Source organism: Heptranchias perlo, unplaced genomic scaffold (assembly GCF_035084215.1).
Source record: "Heptranchias perlo isolate sHepPer1 unplaced genomic scaffold, sHepPer1.hap1 HAP1_SCAFFOLD_214, whole genome shotgun sequence".
NCBI classification, from domain to species: domain Eukaryota; kingdom Metazoa; phylum Chordata; class Chondrichthyes; order Hexanchiformes; family Hexanchidae; genus Heptranchias; species Heptranchias perlo.
In genome coordinates, this window is record NW_027139228.1 from 444537 (window position 1) to 471781 (window position 27245).

Below are 27245 nucleotides of genomic sequence, written 5' to 3' on the forward strand. Positions count from 1 at the left end.
CCTCGCTCGATTTCTGACGGTATTCATACTCCCTCGCTCGATTTCTGACGGTATTCATACTCCCTCGCTCGATTTCTGACGGTATTAATACTCCCTCGCTCGATTTCTGACGGTATTAATACTCCCTCGCTCGATTTCTGACGGTATTCATACTCACTCACTCGATTTCTGACGGTATTCATACTCACTCACTCGATTTCTGACTGTATTAATACTCCCTCGCTCGATTTCTGACGGTATTCATACTCCCTCGCTCGATTTCTGACGGTATTAATACTCCCTCGCTCGATTTCTGACGGTATTCATACTCCCTCGCTCGATTTCTGACGGTATTCATACTCCCTCGCTCGATTTCTGACGGTATTAATACTCCCTCACTCGATTTCTGACGGTATTAATACTCCCTCGCTCGATTTCTGACGGTATTCATACTCCCTCGCTCGATTTCTGACGGTATTAATACTCCCTCGCTCGATTTCTGACGGTATTCATACTCCCTTGCTCGATTTCTGACAGTATTAATACTCCCTCGCTCGATTTCTGACGGTATTCATACTCACTCACTCGATTTCTGACGGTATTCATACTCCCTCGCTCGATTTCTGACGGTATTAATACTCCCTCGCTCGATTTCTGACGGTATTCATACTCCCTTGCTCGATTTCTGACGGTATTAATACTCCCTCGCTCGATTTCTGATGGTATTAATACTCCCTCGCTCGATTTCTGATGGTATTAATTCCACCCGCTCCATTCCTGACAGTTACATTACCCCGCTCTGTTACTGAGAGCATTAATACTCTCCCTCTCCATCACTGACTGTATTAATCAAATCAAATATCACATGTCACAGAATTATGGAAATTTATGACACAGGAGGCCATTCTGCCCATCGTGCCTTTGCTGGCCGAAAATGATCAACCAGGTGACAGAAATCATCCGCGCTCCCGGCTCGCGCGGTTTCGGTTTAACGGCCGCGCAGTTTTAAAATCAGCCGTCGCGTGATCGGGGCCGCACCGCCCCCCTCGCGGTCAGTTCATCGAGCTCCGGGCAGGGGGCCGAGCCCCGATTGGTGAGCGGGGATGTCAATCAGCGGGTTCTGACCCAATCGCACGGGCGGACTCTGGTTGGGGCGTTAATTCACGGTTAATGTCCGCCGTGCGCATGCCCCGGCCTCCAATCCCCGGATGAAGCGCCGTCGGTGGAGAAGAAGGCGGTTGGAAACAAAATGGCGGCTGAGGCGGAGCGGGTGAAATGGAGAGAAAAAAAGAGTAAATGTGGGGGCCGCTCCGAGTGAGTGAGTGAGGCTGTATTCCCCTCACCCCCCGCGGACGGCCCGAGGCGCCGCCCTGTGGATGGAGGGAGCGGGCGGGTGAGTGAGGGGAGCTTGAGATGAGCGGTCGGTCGGTCTCGGTGATCTCCCCCCTCCCTCCGGAGATGGCGGGGCGCGGGGAGATCTGTGGATCGGAGATTAGATCAGCCCGGGTCCCGGGACTGAGAGCCGGAGCTCCTTTAATCAAAACCCCCGCCCCCGGGGATTGAATAAACTCCCGGGGAAAAACAATCAGAGAGAAGAAGGAACGGGGGAGGGGGGAGGGGGGATGGAGGGGGGAGGGGGGGTCTCAGTATTTGATGAACTGAGGGGGGGGTCTCAGTATTTGATGAACTGAGGGGGGGGGTCTCAGTATTTGATGAACTGAGGGGGGGGGTCTCAGTATTTGATGAACTGAGGGGGGGGGTCTCAGTATTTGATGAACTGAGGGGGGGTCTCAGTATTTGATGAACTGAGGGGGGGGGGGTCTCAGTATTTGATGAACTGAGGGGGGGTCTCAGTATTTGATGAACTGAGGGGGGGTCTCAGTATTTGATGAACGGAGGGGGGGGTCTCAGTATTTGATGAACTGAGGGGGGGGGTCTCAGTATTTGATGAACTGAGGGGGGGGGTCTCAGTATTTGATGAACTGAGGGGGGGGTCTCAGTATTTGATGAACTGAGGGGGGGTCTCAGTATTTGATGAACTGAGGGGGGGGGGGTCTCAGTATTTGATGAACTGAGGGGGGGTCTCAGTATTTGATGAACCGAGGGGGGGTCTCAGTATTTGATGAACTGAGGGGGGGGGTCTCAGTATTTGATGAACTGAGGGGGGTCTCAGTATTTGATGAACGGAGGGGGGGTCTCAGTATTTGATGAACTGAGGGGGGGGGGTCTCAGTATTTGATGAACTGAGGGGGGGGTCTCAGTATTTGATGAACTGAGGGGGGGGTCTCAGTATTTGATGAACTGAGGGGGGGGGTCTCAGTATTTGATGAACTGAGGGGGGGGGGTCTCAGTATTTGATGAACTGAGGGGGGGTCTCAGTATTTGATGAACTGAGGGGGGAAGGGTCTCAGTATTTGATGAACTGAGGGGGGGGGGTCTCAGTATTTGATGAACTGAGGGGGGGGGTCTCAGTATTTGATGAACTGAGGGGGGTTCTCGGTATTTGATGAACTGAGGGGGGTCTCAGTATTTGATGAACTGAGGGGGGGGGTCTCAGTATTTGATGAACTGAGGGGGGTCTCAGTATTTGATGAACTGAGGGGGCGGGTCTCGGTATTTGATGAACTGAGGGGGGGTCTCAGTATTTGATGAACTGAGGGGGCGGGTCTCAGTATTTGATGAACTGAGGGGGGGTCTCAGTATTTGATGAACTGAGGGGGGGTCTCAGTATTTGATGAACTGAGGGGGGGGTCTCAGTATTTGATGAACTGAGGGGGGGTCTCAGTATTTGATGAACTGAGGGGGGGTCTCAGTATTTGATGAACTGAGGGGGCGGGTCTCGGTATTTGATGAACTGAGGGGGGGGGGTCTCAGTATTTCGGATAGCTGGGGGGCGGAATCTCTGTGTTTTTCAGTCAATCGAGCGCGCGGTGGATTCCGAGTCCCGAATGGTGAGCGGGGATTTCAATCAGCTGCTTCTGACCCAATAGCAGGGGCAGACTCTGGGAGGGGGCGTTAATTGAAGCGGGTATAATGGTGACAGAGAGAGTGTGAGTGTCCTGGACTAGGGCCACTCGGAGGGAAGGATCAGGATCAGACTGTGCGGAACTGGGGGCCACTCGGAGGGAAGGATCAGGATCAGACTGTGTGGGACTGGGGGCCACTCGGAGGGAAGGATCAGGATCAGACTGTGCGGGACTGGGGGCCATTCGGAGGGAAGGTGGCGGATCAGAATCCAGAGCCAAATGTGATCCTAAAAACGGGCGGGACATGGAGAAGGAATTGCCTCAAACTGGGGAGGAGAATGAAACGATCACATATTGTGGTCGAGGTGGTGAAGGGACATGGAGTGTGGGAACAGAGTTCATCAAACAGTGTGTTAAATTTAATATTGAAGGAAAAGTGCTGATTAGATTCTCCTTCACACCGTCAATATTGGTCCCATTTTCTGCCCTGCCATAATTAGATCTCCCGGTGAATGACGGAGTGATTGAGAAAAGTCCACAGTTGGAAGTAAACAGGGATTGTAGACTGAGGAACAACAGCAGGTGAATCAGCACAGGATTGTGAGAGCAGCAACCAGAGAGAACCCTTCCGATTCAAAGAGCTTCCATAGATCGACTGGGGAGAAAGGTAAGAGAAAGTCCCATTTGCTCAGATAAACACTGGTCCTTTAGACAGTCCACAAAGGTTACAAGGTAAGGGGGGAAATGGTGAGAATGAGACTGGGAGAGTCTGATCACCGAGTACAATTATCCAGCATGAGGCCGTGCAATGAAACGTGAAGTGAGATCAGTTTCTGTCTCAAAACAGGCAGTCACAAATGAATCTTGTGTGCTTCAGAGAAAAGAGGTGACTCTAGTCCGAGGCAGAGCCCAGCAGATATACAGTGTCTCCCCGCCCCCAGCACCAACTTTATGGCCCCCATAATATCGTTATTATACCATGTGTTAATGTTGTACCAGACAGTGTTATGGAATTCAAATATATTTCATATCCAACTATCAAAATCAATCATCTTCCAATTCTGAACTGGATACTGAGTTTTACTTAATGTTATTTCCTATTCGTAAATCTATTTCTGGATTTCACAATTGCACTTGAATTAAATGATAATTTAAATATAAACTGGTGATAAAATAATACGTAAATTGTATTCTAATAATGATTTGTAAAATTTCTTCCAATTGATTATTTTGTGTTTTGCATCAGAATAATGTTCTGGGTGATCACCTGATCCAGCTCCCGGCCTCGGCTGATGGTTCTTTTTAATAAACTGAGAGCGATGTTTGTCCCGATACAATCTACATTCATTTCCATGCTCTTTCAACACAATTACCTGATTATTATGGGGATCTGCTTTTAGTAGAAAATATAAACACTGTCTTTCAGCCCTTTAAACACTAACTGGAGTTTGCAGAAATGTCGTTTATCCAAATTTTGTAACATTCCAGATGTCCAAAGAATGTGACGATCAGATGTTTCTCCATCGAATTCAATATTGTGGCAGTAATTGAAATGGTCACTTTTAATAGTTACAGGTTTAGATGATTTAAGACAGTCAGATTTACAGAGCAGACGCGGTCTGTTTCTAATAATGTGACTGTTTTATCCATGTCCTTCTGTAGATGCGGTGCCGCTTAATGTTCTGTAGAGTTGGAACTGATGGTGAATTCAGTAAATCCCCAGTATCAGGTCTTGTGGTGTAAAAAATCCGTTACTGGAATCGCAGCTTCATGGTTAGAAAAAGTGTCTGAATGTTCAGGGTTAATCTTAATCTGAACTAAACTCCAAACATGTGATGGTGGTTTTTGTTATTTCCGTTTTGTTATTTTCGTTGAGTGATTTCCTCGATTGCCAGGGTAACAATCTGCCAGATCTCAGTACAAGAGGCATTGGTACCAAATTATATCCGAAAGACCATGAAACATTCAGTGTAAACTCCTATCGATATATTCAGACCATGAAACATTCAGTGTAAACTCCTATCGATATATTCAGACCGTAAAACATTCAGTGTAAACTCCTATCGATATATTCAGACCGTGAAACATTCAGTGTAAACTCCTATCGATATATTGAGACCATGAAACATTCAGTGTAAACTCCTATTGATATATTCAGACCATGAAACATTCAGTGTAAACTCCTATCGATATGTTCAGACCATGAAATGAGGATGCCCAAATCTCTCTCAGCACCAACATTCAATAGTTTCTCATCATTTAAAAAATATTCTGTTTTTCTATTCTTCCTGCCAAAGTGAATCATCTCGTTTCCCCACAGACTCTGTGTCCTCCTCACAGCTTACTTTCCCACCTTCCTTTGTATCGTCAGCAAACTTGGATACATTACACTCAGTCCCTTCATCTGAGTCATAGAATGGTTCCAACACAGAAGGAGGCCATTCGGCCTGTCGACTCTGCGCCGGCTCTCTGCAAGAGCAATCCAGCTAGCCCCACACCCCCGCCCTATCCCCGTAGCCCTACAATTTTTTTCCCTTCAAGCGTTTATGCAATTCTCTTTTGAAGGCCATGATTGAATCTGCCTCCACCACCCCCTCGGGCAGTGCATTCCAGATCATAAACACTCACTGCGTAAAAAGGTTTTTCCTCATGTCGCTTTTGGTTCTTTTGCCAATCACCTTAAATCTATGTCCTCTGATTCTTGACCCTTCCGCCATTGGGAACAGATTCTCTCCATCCACTCTATAGACACTTCATGATTTTGAATACCTCTATCAAATCTCCTCTAAACCTTCTCTGTTCCAAGGAGAATACCCCAGCTTCTCCATTCGATCCACGTAACACTAACATAGATTGTTAATAGCTGAGGCCCAAGCACCGATCCCTGCAGCATCCCACTAGTTACAGCCTGCCAACCTGAAAATGGCCCATTTATCGCTACTCTCTGTTTTCTGTGTGTTAACTTGGGTAACAACCTTTTATGTGACACCTTATCAAATGACTTTTGGAAATCCAAGTATACTACATCCACTGGTTCCCCTTTATCTACCCTCATAGTTACATCTTCAAAGAACTCTTAGGAAAATCGTGTTTAACAAATTTATTTTCATAAAACCATGTTTACTCTGCCTAATCATGTTAATGATTTTCTAAGTGCCCTGTTATCACTGCCTTAATGAATTCCAGCATTTTCCTGATGACTGATGTCAGGCTAACTGGCCTGTCGTTCCCTGTTTTCTCTCTCCCTCCTTTCTTGAATAGCGGGGTTACATTTGCTACCTTCCAATCCGCTGGGACCGCTCGAGAATCGAGGGAATTTTGGAAGATTATAACCAATGCATCCACTCTCTCTGCAGCCACCTCTTCCAGAACCCTCGGATGTAGGCCATCAGGTCCAGGGGATTGATCAGCTTTAGTCCCATTAGTTTCTCGAGTACTTTTTCTCTACTGATATTAATTGTTTTAAGTTCCTCACTCTCATTTGCCCCTTGGTTCCTCACTATTTCTGGTATGCTTTGTGTGTCTTCTGCTGTGAAGACAGATACAGATTATCGACGCATATTAATCTTAAAAGCATTTAATAAATATATTTAATTTTACTTAGGTGTAAATAGAGGACCGTGCTTTAATGTGATTTCAAAACATCAGTGAGCGACAGGCCCTTTAGATTAATGTACAAGTCTGGCATGTCATGTAACTTTCATATTACAAAGTGATCATCATAAGTAATACCATTGTTGAGAAATGGCGGGGTTATACTATGTTCTATGGAAAACAAGTATAATTGCAGAGACACAAAGTTCAAAACACTTTTTTCCACTTGGCGTCTGTCAGTTGTCAGCAAGCTTAGGGAACAGAAATGAGATTCTGGGTGGAAACCAGATGGTGATCAGAATTAAAGATAAAACCTAATGCAGAGAATTAATCAACACCAAATGCGGGTGACCCCATTATTCTCAGATGGATGTTAGGATCGAATTGAAACCCAGTGCTCCTTTAATCAAAAAACACTGGGATTGAATAAACCTGGTAAAAAAATCAAACTGTAGGGGGAACTGAGTGGGATTCAAAATGTCTGCCCCTGAGTGACACAAATTAACAGCAAAATGCTGAAACTTGCAGAGACAGAAGCAAACGGTTTCCGTTTGTGGGAACTCACTTCCTCAAACTTTGGGTTGATATGATGAAGAGCTTTCTGCACTTTGCACATTGACACCACTTGCTGTGTCTGATCCAACCTGTGATGTGGACACGTGTCTTCTGGCAATTCAACTTGTTCAGTCCCAGTCTGTGGCGGATTTTACAAGTTGTTGATGGTTAAAGGTCAGGTTTCATCATCATGCCGCTTGTCCCCAACACAAAATACACACGGATACTCAGTCACTCACTGGTAAAGAGGCATCCTCTCTCTCTCTCTCTCTCTCTCTCTCTCTCACACACACGCACACACACACTCACTTATAAACAGAGGCATCCTCTCTCACACTCACTCACAGTCACTCACTGATGGACAGAGGCATCGTCTCTCTCTCACACACACTCACCGATATACAGAGGCATCGTCTCTCACACACACACTCACTCACTGATTTACAGGGGCATCCTCTCTCACAAACTGACTCACTATGAGTCACTCACTGATGTACAGGGGCATCCTCGCTCACACTCACTGATACACAGGGGCATCCTCGCTCACACTCACTGATATACAGGGGCATCCTCGCTCATACTCACTCACTGATATACAGGGGCATCCTCGCTCATACTCACTCTCTGATATACAGAGGCATCCTCTCACACTCACTCAGTGTCACTCACTGATGTCCAGAGGCATCCTCTCTCACACACTCACTCAGAGGCACTCACTGATATACATAGGTATCCTCTCTCACACACTCACTCAGAGCCACTCACTGATACACAGGGGCATCCTCTCCCTCACACTCACTCAGACTCACTCACTGTTCTTCAGAAGCATCCTCTTTCACACACCCACTCACTGATATACAGAGGCATCCTCTCTCTCACACACTCACTGATATACAGGGGCATCCTCTCTCTCTCACACTCACCTGAGTCACTCACTGATAGACAGAGGCATCCTCACTCACACTCATTGACATGCAGGGGCATCCTCACTCACACTCATTGATATGCAAGGGCATCCTCGCTCACACTCACGGATATGCAGGGGCATCCTCGCTCACACTCATTGATATGCAGGGGCATCCTCGCTCACACTCACTGATATGCAGGGGCATCCTTGCACACAATCACTGATATGCAGGGGCATCCTTGCACACACTCACTGATATACAGCGGCATCCTCGCTCACACTCACTGATATGAAGGGGCATCCTCACTCACACTCACATATACAGCGGCATCCTTGCTCACACTCACTCATATACAGGGGCATCCTCGCTCATACTCACTCTCTGATATACAGGGGCATCCTCGCTCATACTCACTGATATGCAGAGGCATCCTCGCTCACACTCACTCAGAGTCACTCACTGTTCTTCAGAAGCATCCTCTTTCACACACCCACTCACCCAGAGTCACTCATTGATATGCAGGGGCATCCTCTCACACACACTCACTGATATACAGGGGCATCCTCTCTCACACACTCACTGATATACAGGGGAATCCTCACTCACACACTCACTCACTGATATACAGGGGCATCCTCACTCACACACTCACTCACTGATATACAGGGGCATCCTCTCTCTCACACTCACTCACCCAGAGTCACTCACTGATATACAGGGGCATCCTCTCTCACACACACACTGATATACAGGGGCATCCTCTCTCACACACTCACTGATATACAGAGGCATCCTCTCTCACACACACACTGATATACAGGGGCATCCTCTCTCTCACACTCACTCACCCAGAGTCACTCACTGATATACAGGGGCATCCTCTCTCACACACACACTGATATACAGGGGCATCCTCTCTCACACACTCACTGATATACAGGGGCATCCTCACTCACACACTCACTGATATACAGGGGCAACCTCTCCCTCTCACACTCACTGATATCCAGAGGCATCCTCTCTCTCACACTCACTCAATCAGAGTCAATCACTGATGCACAGGGGCATCCTCTCTCACACACTCACTGAATCACTCACTGATACACAGGGGGCATCCTGTCTCTCACACACTCACTCACTCAGAGTCACTCACTGATATGCAGGGGCATCCTCTGTCACACTCACTGATGTACAGGGGCATCCTTGCACAGACTCACTGATATACAGGGGCATCCTCGCTCACACTCACTGATATGAAGGGGCATCCTCACTCACACTCACTGATATACAGGGGCATCCTCGCTCACACTCACTGATATGAAGGGGCATCCTCGCTGTCACTGACTGTTATGCAGGGGCATCCTCGCTCACACTCACTGATATACAGGGGCATCCTCGATCACACTCACTGATATGAAGGGGCATCCTCGCTCACACTCACTGATATACAGGGGCATCCTCGCTCACACTCACTGATATACAGGGGCATCCTCGCTCACACTCACTGATATACAGGGGCATCCTTGCACTCACTCACTGATATACAGGGGCATCCTCGCTCATACTCACTCACTGATATACAGGGGCATCCTCGCTCACACTCACTGATATACAGGGGCATCCTCGCTCATACTCACTCACTGATATACAGGGGCATCCTCGCTCATACTCACTAACTGATATACAGAGGCATCCTCTCCCTCACACTCACTCAGAGTCACTCACTGATATGCAGGGTCTTGCTCTCCCACTCACTCACTCACTGATAAACAGAGGCATCGTCTCTCTCTCACACACACTCACCGATATACAGAGGCATCCTCTCTCACACACTCACTCAGAGGCACTCACTGATATACATAGGCATCCTCTCTCACACACTCACTCAGAGCCACTCACTGATACACAGGGGCATCCTCTCCCTCACACTCACTCACTGATGTGCAGAGGCATCCTCTCTCTCACACTCACTCAGTGAAAAACAGAGGCATCCTCTCTCACACACTCACTCAGAGTCACTTACTGATATACAGGGGCATCCTCGCTCACACACTCACTGATACACAGGGGCATCCTCGCTCACACTCACTGATATACAGGGGCATCCTCGTTCACACTCACTGATATACAGGGGCATCCTCTCTCACGCTCACTGATATACAGGGGCATCCTTGTTCACGCTCACTGATATACAGGGGCATCCTCGCTCACACTCACTGATATACAGGGGCATCCTCTCTCACGCTCACTGATATACAGGGGCATCCTTGCTCACGCTCACTGATATACAGGGGCATCCTCGCTCACACTCACTGATATACAGGGGCATCCTCGTTCACACTCACTGATATACAGGGGCATCCTCGCTCACACTCACTGATATACAGGGGCATCCTCGCTCACACTCTGATATACAGGGGCATCCTCGCTCACACTCACTGATTTTCAGGGGCATCCTCGCTCACACTCACTGATATGCAGGGGCATCCTCGCTCACACTCACTGATATACAGGGGCATCCTCGCTCACACTCACTGATATACAGGGGCATCCTCGCTCACACTCACTCACTGATATACAGGGGCATCCTCGCTCACACACACTCACTGATATACAGGGGCATCCTCGCTCACACACACTCACTGATATACAGGGGCATCCTCGCTCACACTCACTCACTGATATACAGGTGCATCCTCGCTCATACTCACTCACTGATATACAGGGGCATCCTTTCCCTCACACTCACTCAGAGTCACTCACTGATATGCAGGGGCTTGCTCTCCCACTCACTCACTCACTGATAAACAGAGGCATCGTCTCTCTCTCACACACACTCACCGATATACAGAGGCATCCTCTCTCAGGCACTCACTGATATACATAGGCATCGTCTCTCACACACTCACTCAGAGCCACTCACTGATACACAGGGGCATCATCTCCCTCACACTCACTCAGACTCACTCACTGTTCTTCAGAAGCATCCTCTTTCACACACCCACTCACTGATATACAGAGGCATCCTCTCTCTCACACACTCACTGATATACAGAGGCATCCTCTCTCTCACACACTCACCTGAGTCACTCACTGATAGACAGAGGCATCCTCACTCACACTCATTGATATGCAGGGGCATCCTCGCTCACACTCACTGATATGCAGGGGCATCCTCGCTCACACTCATTGATATGCAGGGGCATCCTCGCTCACACTCACTGATATGCAGGGGCATCCTCGCTCACACTCACTGATATGCAGGGGCATCCTTGCACACACTCACTGATATACAGGGGCATCCGCACTCACACTCACTGATATGAAGGGGCATCCTCGCTCATACTCACATATACAGGGCCTTCGTTGATCACACTCACTGATATACAGGGGCATCCTCTCTCACACACACACTCAATCACTGATAAACAGAGGCATCCTCTCCCTCACACTCACTCAGAGTCACTCACTGTTCTTCAGAAGCATCCTCTTTCACACACCCACTCACCCAGAGTCACTCATTGATATGCAGGGGCATCCTCTCTCACACACTCACTGATAGACAGGGGCATCCTCTCTCACACACTCACTGATATATAGGGGCATCCTCTCTCACACACTCACTGATATACAGGGGCATCCTCACTCACACACTCACTCACTGATATACAGGGGCATCCTCTCTCACACACACACTGATATACAGGGGCATCCTCTCTCTCACACTCACTCACCCAGAGTCACTCACTGATATACAGGGGCATCCTCTCTCACACACACACTGATATCCAGGGGCATCCTCTCTCACACACTCACTGATAAACAGGGGCATCCTCACTCACACACTCACTGATATACAGGGGCATCCTCTCTCTCTCACACTCACTGATGTGCAGAGGCATTCTCTCTCTCACACACTCACTCAGAGTCACTCACTGATATACAGGGGCATCCTCTCCCTCACACCCTCTCTGAATCACTCACTGATACACAGGGGGCATCCTGTCTCTCTCACACTCACTCACTCAGAGTCACTCACTGATATGCAGGGGCATCCTCTGTCACACTCACTGATGTACAGGGGCATCCTCGCTGTCACTCACTGATATACAGGGGCATCCTCGCTGTCACTCACTGATATACAGGGGCATCCTCGCTCACACTCACTGATATACAGGGGCATCCTCGCTCACACTCACTGATATGAAGGGGCATCCTCGCTGTCACTCACTGATATACAGGGGCATCCTTGCTCACACTCACTGATATGAAGGGGCATCCTCGCTGTCACTCACTGTTATACAGGGGCATCCTTGCTCACACTCACTGATATACAGGGGCATCCTCGCTCACACTCACTGTTATACAGGGGCATCCTCGCTCACACTCACTGTTATACAGGGGCATCCTCGCTCACACTCACTGATATACAGGGGCATCCTCGCTCACACTCACTGATATACAGGGGCATCCTCGCTCACACTCACTGATATACAGGGGCATCCTCTCTCTCTCACACTCACTGATATCCAGAGGCATCCTCTCTCTCACACTCACTCAATCAGAGTCAATCACTGATGCACAGGGGCATCCTCTCTCTCTCACACTCACTCACTGATGTGCAGAGGCATTCTCTCTCTCACACCCTCTCTGAATCACTCACTGATACACAGGGGGCATCCTGTCTCTCTCACACTCACTCACTCAGAGTCACTCACTGATATGCAGGGGCATCCTCTGTCACACTCACTGATGTACAGGGGCATCCTTGCACACACTCACTGATGTACAGGGGCATCCTTGCACACACTCACTGATATACAGGGGCATCCTCGCTCACACTCACTGATATGAAGGGGCATCCTCACTTACACTCACTGATATACAGGGGCATCCTTGCACTCACTCACTGATATACAGGGGCATCCTCGCTCATACTCACTGATATACAGGGGCATCCTCGCTCACACTCGCTGATATACAGGGGCATCCTCGCTCATACTCACTCACTGATATACAGGGGCATCCTCGCTCATACTCACTAACTGATATACAGAGGCATCCTCTCCCTCACACTCACTCAGAGTCACTCACTGATATGCAGGGTCTTGCTCTCCCACTCACTCACTCACTGATAAACAGAGGCATCGTCTCTCTCTCACACACACTCACCGATATACAGAGGCATCCTCTCTCACACACTCACTCAGAGGCACTCACTGATATACATAGGCATCCTCTCTCACACACTCACTCAGAGCCACTCACTGATACACAGGGGCATCCTCTCCCTCACACTCACTCACTGATGTGCAGAGGCATCCTCTCTCTCACACTCACTCAGTGAAAAACAGAGGCATCCTCTCTCACACACTCACTCAGAGTCACTTACTGATATACAGGGGCATCCTCGCTCACACACTCACTGATACACAGGGGCATCCTCGCTCACACTCACTGATATACAGGGGCATCCTCTCTCACGCTCACTGATATACAGGGGCATCCTTGCTCACGCTCACTGATATACAGGGGCATCCTCGCTCACACTCACTGATATACAGGGGCATCCTCGTTCACACTCACTGATATACAGGGGCATCCTCGCTCACACTCACTGATATACAGGGGCATCCTATCTCACGCTCACTGATATACAGGGGCATCCTTGCTCACGCTCACTGATATACAGGGGCATCCTCACTCACACTCACTGATATGAAGGGGCATCCTCGCTCATACTCACATATACAGGGCCTTCGTTGATCACACTCACTGATATACAGGGGCATCCTCTCTCACACACACACTCAATCACTGATAAACAGAGGCATCCTCTCCCTCACACTCACTCAGAGTCACTCACTGTTCTTCAGAAGCATCCTCTTTCACACACCCACTCACCCAGAGTCACTCATTGATATGCAGGGGCATCCTCTCTCACACACTCACTGATAGACAGGGGCATCCTCTCTCACACACTCACTGATATATAGGGGCATCCTCTCTCACACACTCACTGATATACAGGGGCATCCTCACTCACACACTCACTGACTGATATACAGGGGCATCCTCTCTCACACACACACTGATATACAGGGGCATCCTCTCTCTCACACTCACTCACCCAGAGTCACTCACTGATATACAGGGGCATCCTCTCTCACACACACACTGATATACAGGGGCATCCTCTCTCACACACTCACTGATATACAGGGGCATCCTCACTCACACACTCACTGATATACAGGGGCATCCTCTCTCTCTCACACTCACTGATGTGCAGAGGCATTCTCTCTCTCACACACTCACTCAGAGTCACTCACTGATATACAGGGGCATCCTCTCCCTCACACCCTCTCTGAATCACTCACTGATACACAGGGGGCATCCTGTCTCTCTCACACTCACTCACTCAGAGTCACTCACTGATATGCAGGGGCATCCTCTGTCACACTCACTGATATGAAGGGGCATCCTCACTTACACTCACTGATATACAGGGGCATCCTCGCTCACACTCACTGATATGAAGGGGCATCCTCGCTGTCACTCACTGATATACAGGGGCATCCTCGCTCACACTCACTGATATACAGGGGCATCCTCGCTCACACTCACTGATATGAAGGGGCATCCTCGCTGTCACTCACTGATATACAGGGGCATCCTTGCTCACACTCACTGATATACAGGGGCATCCTCGCTCACACTCACTGATATACAGGGGCATCCTCGCTCACACTCACTGATATACAGGGGCATCCTCGCTCACACTCACTGATATACAGGGGCATCCTCGCTCACACTCACTGATATACAGGGGCATCCTCGCTCACACTCACTGATATACAGGGGCATCCTCGCTCACACTCACTGATATACAGGGGCATCCTCTCTCTCTCACACTCACTGATATCCAGAGGCATCCTCTCTCTCACACTCACTCAATCAGAGTCAATCACTGATGCACAGGGGCATCCTCTCTCTCTCACACTCACTCACTGATGTGCAGAGGCATTCTCTCTCTCACACACTCACTCAGAGTCACTCACTGATATACAGGGGCATCCTCTCCCTCACACCCTCTCTTAATCACTCACTGATACACAGGGGGCATCCTGTCTCTCTCACACTCACTCACTCAGAGTCACTCACTGATATGCAGGGGCATCCTCTGTCACACTCACTGATGTACAGGGGCATCCTTGCACACACTCACTGATATACAGGGGCATCCTCGCTCACACTCACTGATATGAAGGGGCATCCTCACTTACACTCACTGATATACAGGGGCATCCTCGCTCACACTCACTGATATGAAGGGGCATCCTCGCTGTCACTCACTGATATACAGGGGCATCCTCGCTCACACTCACTGATATACAGGGGCATCCTCGCTCACACTCACTGATATGAAGGGGCATCCTCGCTCACACTCACTGATATACAGGGGCACCCTCGCTCACACTCACTAATATACAGGGGCATCCTTGCACACACTCACTGATATACAGGGGCATCCTCGCTCATACTCACTGATGTACAGGGGCATCCTCGCTCATACTCGCTCACTGATATACAGGGGCATCCTTGCTCATACTCGCTAACTGATATACAGGGGCATCCTCGCTCATACTCACTCACTGATACACAGGGGCATCCTCGCTCATACTCACTAACTGATATACAGAGGCATCCTCTCCCTCGCACTCACTCAGAGTCACTCACTGATATGCAGGGTCTTGCTCTCCCACTCACTCACTCACTGATAAACAGAGGCATCGTCTCTCTCTCACACACACTCACCGATATACAGAGGCATCCTCTCTCACACACTCACTCAGAGGCACTCACTGATATACATAGGCATCCTCTCTCACACACTCACTCAGAGCCACTCACTGATACACAGGGGCATCCTCTCCCTCACACTCACTCACTGATGTGCAGAGGCATCCTCTCTCTCACACTCACTCAGTGAAAAACAGAGGCATCCTCTCTCACACACTCACTCAGAGTCACTTACTGATATACAGGGGCACCCTCGCTCACACTCACTGATACCCAGAGGCATCCTCGCTCACACTCACTGATATACAGGGGCATCCTTGTTCACACTCACTGATATACAGGGGCATCCTCGCTCACACTCACTGATATACAGGGGCATCCTCGCTCACACTCACTGATATACAGGGGCATCCTCGCTCACACTCACTGATATACAGAGGCATCCTCGCTCACACTCACTGATATACAGGGGCATCCTCGCTCACACTCACTGATATACAGGGGCATCCTCGCTCACACTCACTGATATACAGGGGCATCCTCGCTCACACTCACTGATATACAGGGGCATCCTCGCTCACACTCACTGATATACAGGGGCATCCTCGCTCACACTCACTGATATACAGGGGCATCCTCGCTCACACTCACTCACTGATATACGGGGGCATCCTCGCTCATACTCACTCACTGATATACAGAGGCATCCTCTCCCTCACACTCACTCAGAGTCACTCACTGATATTCAGGGGCTTGCTCTCCCAGTCACTCACTCACTGATAAACAGAGGCATCGTCTCTCTCTCACACACACTCACCGATATGCAGAGGCATCCTCTCTCAGGCACTCACTGATATACATAGGCATCCTCTCTCACACACTCACTCAGAGCCACTCACTGATACACAGGGGCATCATCTCCCTCACACTCACTCAGACTCACTCACTGTTCTTCAGAAGCATCCGCTTTCACACACCCACTCACTGATATACAGGGGCATCCTCTCTCTCACACTCACTCACTGATGTGCAGAGGCATTCTCTCTCTCACACCCTCTCTGAATCACTCACTGATACACAGGGGGCATCCTGTCTCTCTCACACTCACTCACTCAGAGTCACTCACTGATATGCAGGGGCATCCTCTGTCACACTCACTGATGTACAGGGGCATCCTTGCACACACTCACTGATGTACAGGGGCATCCTTGCACACACTCACTGATATACAGGGGCATCCTCGCTCACACTCACTGATATGAAGGGGCATCCTCACTTACACTCACTGATATACAGGGGCATCCTTGCACTCACTCACTGATATACAGGGGCATCCTCGCTCATACTCACTGATATACAGGGGCATCCTCGCTCACACTCACTGATATACAGGGGCATCCTCGCTCATACTCACTCACTGATATACAGGGGCATCCTCGCTCATACTCACTAACTGATATACAGAGGCATCCTCTCCCTCACACTCACTCAGAGTCACTCACTGATATGCAGGGTCTTGCTCTCCCACTCACTCACTCACTGATAAACAGAGGCATCGTCTCTCTCTCACACACACTCACCGATATACAGAGGCATCCTCTCTCACACACTCACTCAGAGGCACTCACTGATATACATAGGCATCCTCTCTCACACACTCACTCAGAGCCACTCACTGATACACAGGGGCATCCTCTCCCTCACACTCACTCACTGATGTGCAGAGGCATCCTCTCTCTCACACTCACTCAGTGAAAAACAGAGGCATCCTCTCTCACACACTCACTCAGAGTCACTTACTGATATACAGGGGCATCCTCGCTCACACACTCACTGATACACAGGGGCATCCTCGCTCACACTCACTGATATACAGGGGCATCCTCTCTCACGCTCACTGATATACAGGGGCATCCTTGCTCACGCTCACTGATATACAGGGGCATCCTCGCTCACACTCACTGATATACAGGGGCATCCTCGTTCACACTCACTGATATACAGGGGCATCCTCGCTCACACTCACTGATATACAGGGGCATCCTATCTCACGCTCACTGATATACAGGGGCATCCTTGCTCACGCTCACTGATATACAGGGGCATCCTCACTCACACTCACTGATATGAAGGGGCATCCTCGCTCATACTCACATATACAGGGCCTTCGTTGATCACACTCACTGATATACAGGGGCATCCTCTCTCACACACACACTCAATCACTGATAAACAGAGGCATCCTCTCCCTCACACTCACTCAGAGTCACTCACTGTTCTTCAGAAGCATCCTCTTTCACACACCCACTCACCCAGAGTCACTCATTGATATGCAGGGGCATCCTCTCTCACACACTCACTGATAGACAGGGGCATCCTCTCTCACACACTCACTGATATATAGGGGCATCCTCTCTCACACACTCACTGATATACAGGGGCATCCTCACTCACACACTCACTCACTGATATACAGGGGCATCCTCTCTCACACACACACTGATATACAGGGGCATCCTCTCTCTCACACTCACTCACCCAGAGTCACTCACTGATATACAGGGGCATCCTCTCTCACACACACACTGATATACAGGGGCATCCTCTCTCACACACTCACTGATATACAGGGGCATCCTCACTCACACACTCACTGATATACAGGGGCATCCTCTCTCTCTCACACTCACTGATGTGCAGAGGCATTCTCTCTCTCACACACTCACTCAGAGTCACTCACTGATATACAGGGGCATCCTCTCCCTCACACCCTCTCTGAATCACTCACTGATACACAGGGGGCATCCTGTCTCTCTCACACTCACTCACTCAGAGTCACTCACTGATATGCAGGGGCATCCTCTGTCACACTCACTGATATGAAGGGGCATCCTCACTTACACTCACTGATATACAGGGGCATCCTCGCTCACACTCACTGATATGAAGGGGCATCCTCGCTGTCACTCACTGATATACAGGGGCATCCTCGCTCACACTCACTGATATACAGGGGCATCCTCGCTCACACTCACTGATATGAAGGGGCATCCTCGCTGTCACTCACTGATATACAGGGGCATCCTTGCTCACACTCACTGATATACAGGGGCATCCTCGCTCACACTCACTGATATACAGGGGCATCCTCGCTCACACTCACTGATATACAGGGGCATCCTCGCTCACACTCACTGATATACAGGGGCATCCTCGCTCACACTCACTGATATACAGGGGCATCCTCGCTCACACTCACTGATATACAGGGGCATCCTCGCTCACACTCACTGATATACAGGGGCATCCTCTCTCTCTCACACTCACTGATATCCAGAGGCATCCTCTCTCTCACACTCACTCAATCAGAGTCAATCACTGATGCACAGGGGCATCCTCTCTCTCTCACACTCACTCACTGATGTGCAGAGGCATTCTCTCTCTCACACCCTCTCTGAATCACTCACTGATACACAGGGGGCATCCTGTCTCTCTCACACTCACTCACTCAGAGTCACTCACTGATATGCAGGGGCATCCTCTGTCACACTCACTGATGTACAGGGGCATCCTTGCACACACTCACTGATGTACAGGGGCATCCTTGCACACACTCACTGATATACAGGGGCATCCTCGCTCACACTCACTGATATGAAGGGGCATCCTCACTTACACTCACTGATATACAGGGGCATCCTTGCACTCACTCACTGATATACAGGGGCATCCTCGCTCATACTCACTGATATACAGGGGCATCCTCGCTCACACTCACTGATATACAGGGGCATCCTCGCTCATACTCACTCACTGATATACAGGGGCATCCTCGCTCATACTCACTAACTGATATACAGAGGCATCCTCTCCCTCACACTCACTCAGAGTCACTCACTGATATGCAGGGTCTTGCTCTCCCACTCACTCACTCACTGATAAACAGAGGCATCGTCTCTCTCTCACACACACTCACCGATATACAGAGGCATCCTCTCTCACACACTCACTCAGAGGCACTCACTGATATACATAGGCATCCTCTCTCACACACTCACTCAGAGCCACTCACTGATACACAGGGGCATCCTCTCCCTCACACTCACTCACTGATGTGCAGAGGCATCCTCTCTCTCACACTCACTCAGTGAAAAACAGAGGCATCCTCTCTCACACACTCACTCAGAGTCACTTACTGATATACAGGGGCATCCTCGCTCACACACTCACTGATACACAGGGGCATCCTCGCTCACACTCACTGATATACAGGGGCATCCTCTCTCACGCTCACTGATATACAGGGGCATCCTTGCTCACGCTCACTGATATACAGGGGCATCCTCGCTCACACTCACTGATATACAGGGGCATCCTCGTTCACACTCACTGATATACAGGGGCATCCTCGCTCACACTCACTGATATACAGGGGCATCCTATCTCACGCTCACTGATATACAGGGGCATCCTTGCTCACGCTCACTGATATACAGGGGCATCCTCACTCACACTCACTGATATGAAGGGGCATCCTCGCTCATACTCACATATACAGGGCCTTCGTTGATCACACTCACTGATATACAGGGGCATCCTCTCTCACACACACACTCAATCACTGATAAACAGAGGCATCCTCTCCCTCACACTCACTCAGAGTCACTCACTGTTCTTCAGAAGCATCCTCTTTCACACACCCACTCACCCAGAGTCACTCATTGATATGCAGGGGCATCCTCTCTCACACACTCACTGATAGACAGGGGCATCCTCTCTCACACACTCACTGATATATAGGGGCATCCTCTCTCACACACTCACTGATATACAGGGGCATCCTCACTCACACACTCACTCACTGATATACAGGGGCATCCTCTCTCACACACACACTGATATACAGGGGCATCCTCTCTCTCACACTCACTCACCCAGAGTCACTCACTGATATACAGGGGCATCCTCTCTCACACACACACTGATATACAGGGGCATCCTCTCTCACACACTCACTGATATACAGGGGCATCCTCACTCACACACTCACTGATATACAGGGGCATCCTCTCTCTCTCACACTCACTGATGTGCAGAGGCATTCTCTCTCTCACACACTCACTCAGAGTCACTCACTGATATACAGGGGCATCCTCTCCCTCACACCCTCTCTGAATCACTCACTGATACACAGGGGGCATCCTGTCTCTCTCACACTCACTCACTCAGAGTCACTCACTGATATGCAGGGGCATCCTCTGTCACACTCACTGATATGAAGGGGCATCCTCACTTACACTCACTGATATACAGGGGCATCCTCGCTCACACTCACTGATATGAAGGGGCATCCTCGCTGTCACTCACTGATATACAGGGGCATCCTCGCTCACACTCACTGATATACAGGGGCATCCTCGCTCACACTCACTGATATGAAGGGGCATCCTCGCTGTCACTCACTGATATACAGGGGCATCCTTGCTCACACTCACTGATATACAGGGGCATCCTCGCTCACACTCACTGATATACAGGGGCATCCTCGCTCACACTCACTGATATACAGGGGCATCCTCGCTCACACTCACTGATATACAGGGGCATCCTCGCTCACACTCACTGATATACAGGGGCATCCTCGCTCACACTCACTGATATACAGGGGCATCCTCGCTCACACTCACTGATATACAGGGGCATCCTCTCTCTCTCACACTCACTGATATCCAGAGGCATCCTCTCTCTCACACTCACTCAATCAGAGTCAATCACTGATGCACAGGGGCATCCTCTCTCTCTCACACTCACTCACTGATGTGCAGAGGCATTCTCTCTCTCACACACTCACTCAGAGTCACTCACTGATATACAGGGGCATCCTCTCCCTCACACCCTCTCTTAATCACTCACTGATACACAGGGGGCATCCTGTCTCTCTCACACTCACTCACTCAGAGTCACTCACTGATATGCAGGGGCATCCTCTGTCACACTCACTGATGTACAGGGGCATCCTTGCACACACTCACTGATATACAGGGGCATCCTCGCTCACACTCACTGATATGAAGGGGCATCCTCACTTACACTCACTGATATACAGGGGCATCCTCGCTCACACTCACTGATATGAAGGGGCATCCTCGCTGTCACTCACTGATATACAGGGGCATCCTCGCTCACACTCACTGATATACAGGGGCATCCTCGCTCACACTCACTGATATGAAGGGGCATCCTCGCTCACACTCACTGATATACAGGGGCACCCTCGCTCACACTCACTAATATACAGGGGCATCCTTGCACACACTCACTGATATACAGGGGCATCCTCGCTCATACTCACTGATGTACAGGGGCATCCTCGCTCATACTCGCTCACTGATATACAGGGGCATCCTTGCTCATACTCGCTAACTGATATACAGGGGCATCCTCGCTCATACTCACTCACTGATACACAGGGGCATCCTCGCTCATACTCACTAACTGATATACAGAGGCATCCTCTCCCTCGCACTCACTCAGAGTCACTCACTGATATGCAGGGTCTTGCTCTCCCACTCACTCACTCACTGATAAACAGAGGCATCGTCTCTCTCTCACACACACTCACCGATATACAGAGGCATCCTCTCTCACACACTCACTCAGAGGCACTCACTGATATACATAGGCATCCTCTCTCACACACTCACTCAGAGCCACTCACTGATACACAGGGGCATCCTCTCCCTCACACTCACTCACTGATGTGCAGAGGCATCCTCTCTCTCACACTCACTCAGTGAAAAACAGAGGCATCCTCTCTCACACACTCACTCAGAGTCACTTACTGATATACAGGGGCACCCTCGCTCACACTCACTGATACCCAGAGGCATCCTCGCTCACACTCACTGATATACAGGGGCATCCTTGTTCACACTCACTGATATACAGGGGCATCCTCGCTCACACTCACTGATATACAGGGGCATCCTCGCTCACACTCACTGATATACAGGGGCATCCTCGCTCACACTCACTGATATACAGAGGCATCCTCGCTCACACTCACTGATATACAGGGGCATCCTCGCTCACACTCACTGATATACAGGGGCATCCTCGCTCACACTCACTGATATACAGGGGCATCCTCGCTCACACTCACTGATATACAGGGGCATCCTCGCTCACACTCACTGATATACAGGGGCATCCTCGCTCACACTCACTGATATACAGGGGCATCCTCGCTCACACTCACTCACTGATATACGGGGGCATCCTCGCTCATACTCACTCACTGATATACAGAGGCATCCTCTCCCTCACACTCACTCAGAGTCACTCACTGATATTCAGGGGCTTGCTCTCCCAGTCACTCACTCACTGATAAACAGAGGCATCGTCTCTCTCTCACACACACTCACCGATATGCAGAGGCATCCTCTCTCAGGCACTCACTGATATACATAGGCATCCTCTCTCACACACTCACTCAGAGCCACTCACTGATACACAGGGGCATCATCTCCCTCACACTCACTCAGACTCACTCACTGTTCTTCAGAAGCATCCGCTTTCACACACCCACTCACTGATATACAGGGGCATCCTCTCTCTCTCACACTCACTGATGTGCAGAGGCATTCTCTCTCTCACACACTCACTCAGAGTCACTCACTGATATACAGGGGCATCCTCTCCCTCACACCCTCTCTGAATCACTCACTGATACACAGGGGGCATCCTGTCTCTCTCACACTCACTCACTCAGAGTCACTCACTGATATGCAGGGGCATCCTCTGTCACACTCACTGATATGAAGGGGCATCCTCACTTACACTCACTGATATACAGGGGCATCCTCGCTCACACTCACTGATATGAAGGGGCATCCTCGCTGTCACTCACTGATATACAGGGGCATCCTCGCTCACACTCACTGATATACAGGGGCATCCTCGCTCACACTCACTGATATGAAGGGGCATCCTCGCTGTCACTCACTGATATACAGGGGCATCCTTGCTCACACTCACTGATATACAGGGGCATCCTCGCTCACACTCACTGATATACAGGGGCATCCTCGCTCACACTCACTGATATACAGGGGCATCCTCGCTCACACTCACTGATATACAGGGGCATCCTCGCTCACACTCACTGATATACAGGGGCATCCTCGCTCACACTCACTGATATACAGGGGCATCCTCGCTCACACTCACTGATATACAGGGGCATCCTCTCTCTCTCACACTCACTGATATCCAGAGGCATCCTCTCTCTCACACTCACTCAATCAGAGTCAATCACTGATGCACAGGGGCATCCTCTCTCTCTCACACTCACTCACTGATGTGCAGAGGCATTCTCTCTCTCACACACTCACTCAGAGTCACTCACTGATATACAGGGGCATCCTCTCCCTCACACCCTCTCTTAATCACTCACTGATACACAGGGGGCATCCTGTCTCTCTCACACTCACTCACTCAGAGTCACTCACTGATATGCAGGGGCATCCTCTGTCACACTCACTGATGTACAGGGGCATCCTTGCACACACTCACTGATATACAGGGGCATCCTCGCTCACACTCACTGATATGAAGGGGCATCCTCACTTACACTCACTGATATACAGGGGCATCCTCGCTCACACTCACTGATATGAAGGGGCATCCTCGCTGTCACTCACTGATATACAGGGGCATCCTCGCTCACACTCACTGATATACAGGGGCATCCTCGCTCACACTCACTGATATGAAGGGGCATCCTCGCTCACACTCACTGATATACAGGGGCACCCTCGCTCACACTCACTGATATACAGGGGCATCCTTGCACACACTCACTGATATACAGGGGCATCCTCGCTCATACTCACTGATGTACAGGGGCATCCTCGCTCATACTCGCTCACTGATATACAGGGGCATCCTTGCTCATACTCGCTAACTGATATACAGGGGCATCCTCGCTCATACTCACTCACTGATACACAGGGGCATCCTCGCTCATACTCACTAACTGATATACAGAGGCATCCTCTCCCTCGCACTCACTCAGAGTCACTCACTGATATGCAGGGTCTTGCTCTCCCACTCACTCACTCACTGATAAACAGAGGCATCGTCTCTCTCTCACACACACTCACCGATATACAGAGGCATCCTCTCTCACACACTCACTCAGAGGCACTCACTGATATACATAGGCATCCTCTCTCACACACTCACTCAGAGCCACTCACTGATACACAGGGGCATCCTCTCCCTCACACTCACTCACTGATGTGCAGAGGCATCCTCTCTCTCACACTCACTCAGTGAAAAACAGAGGCATCCTCTCTCACACACTCACTCAGAGTCACTTACTGATATACAGGGGCACCCTCGCTCACACTCACTGATACCCAGAGGCATCCTCGCTCACACTCACTGATATACAGGGGCATCCTTGTTCACACTCACTGATATACAGGGGCATCCTCGCTCACACTCACTGATATACAGGGGCATCCTCGCTCACACTCACTGATATACAGGGGCATCCTCGCTCACACTCACTGATATACAGAGGCATCCTCGCTCACACTCACTGATATACAGGGGCATCCTCGCTCACACTCACTGATATACAGGGGCATCCTCGCTCACACTCACTGATATACAGGGGCATCCTCGCTCACACTCACTGATATACAGGGGCATCCTCGCTCACACTCACTGATATACAGGGGCATCCTCGCTCACACTCACTCACTGATATACGGGGGCATCCTCGCTCATACTCACTCACTGATATACAGAGGCATCCTCTCCCTCACACTCACTCAGAGTCACTCACTGATATTCAGGGGCTTGCTCTCCCAGTCACTCACTCACTGATAAACAGAGGCATCGTCTCTCTCTCACACACACTCACCGATATGCAGAGGCATCCTCTCTCAGGCACTCACTGATATACATAGGCATCCTCTCTCACACACTCACTCAGAGCCACTCACTGATACACAGGGGCATCATCTCCCTCACACTCACTCAGACTCACTCACTGTTCTTCAGAAGCATCCGCTTTCACACACCCACTCACTGATATACAGAGGCATCCTCTCTCTCACACACTCACTGATATACAGAGGCATCCTCTCTCTCACACACTCACCTGAGTCACTCACTGATAGACAGAGGCATCCTCACTCACACTCATTGATATGCAGGGGCATCCTCGCTCACACTCATTGATATGCAGGGGCATCCTCACTCACACTCACTGATATGCAGGGGCATCCTCGCTCACACTCACTGATATGCAGGGGCATCCTTGCACACACTCACTGATATACAGGGGCATCCTCACTCACACTCACTGATATGAAGGGGCATCCTCGCTCACACTCACATATACAGGGCCTTCGTTGATCACACTCACTGATATACAGGGGCATCCTCGCTCACACTCACTGATAAACAGAGGTATCCTCTCTCTCTCACACTCACTCACTGATGTGCAGGGCCATCCTCGCTCACACTCACATATACAGGGCCTTCGTTGATCACACTCACTGATATACAGGGGCATCCTCTCTCACACACACTCAATCACTGATAAACAGAGGCATCCTCTCTCTCTCTCACACTCACTCACTGATGTGCAGAGGCATCCTCTCCCTCACACTCACTCAGAGTCACTCACTGTTCTTCAGAAGCATCCTCTTTCACACACCCACTCACCCAGAGTCACTCATTGATATACAGGGGCATCCTCTCTCACACACACTGATATACTGGGGCATCCTCTCTCACACACTCACTGATATACAGGGGCATCCTCTCTCACACAAACACTGATATATAGGGGCATCCTCTCTCACAAACTCAATGATATACAGAGGCATCCTCTCTCTCACACTCACTCAATCAGAGTCAATCACTGATGCACAGGGGCATCCTCTCTCTCACTCTCACACTCACTCATTGATGTACAGAGGCATCCTCTCTCTCACACACTCACTCAGAGCCACTCACTGATGTGCAGAGGCATTCTCTCTCTCAAACTGACTCACTATGAGTCACTCACTGATATACAGGGGCATCCTCTCTCACACACTCACTGAATCACTCACTGATACACAGGGGGCATCCTGTCTCTCACACACTCACTCACTCTGAGTCACTCACTGATATGCAGGGGCATCCTCTCTCACACACTCACTCACTCAGAGTCACTCACTGATATCCAGGGGCATCCTCGCTCACACTCACTGATATACAGGGGCATCCTCGCTCACACTCACTGATATACAGGGGCATCCTCGCTCACACTCACTGATATACAGGGGCATCCTCGCTCACACTCACTGATCTTCAGAAGCATCCTCTTTCACACACCCACTCACCCAGAGTCACTCACTGATGTACAGAGGCATCC

The 27245-nt window shown here is 49.9% G+C and overlaps 1 protein-coding gene across 2 annotated transcripts in view; it reads left to right on the forward strand.

Annotated features, from left to right (window-relative positions):
• Positions 1 to 1195: 1195 nt before the first annotated feature.
• The window catches only part of LOC137310075 (NACHT, LRR and PYD domains-containing protein 3-like), a 48016-nt gene continuing 21966 nt past the window's right edge, over positions 1196 to 27245 (forward strand). For both annotated transcript variants that reach the window (XM_067978046.1, XM_067978045.1), the window contains exons 1-2: positions 1196 to 1372; positions 3446 to 3612. The gene's annotated coding sequence lies outside the window, so the exon portion shown is untranslated. The remainder of the gene's footprint in view (positions 1373 to 3445; positions 3613 to 27245) is intronic.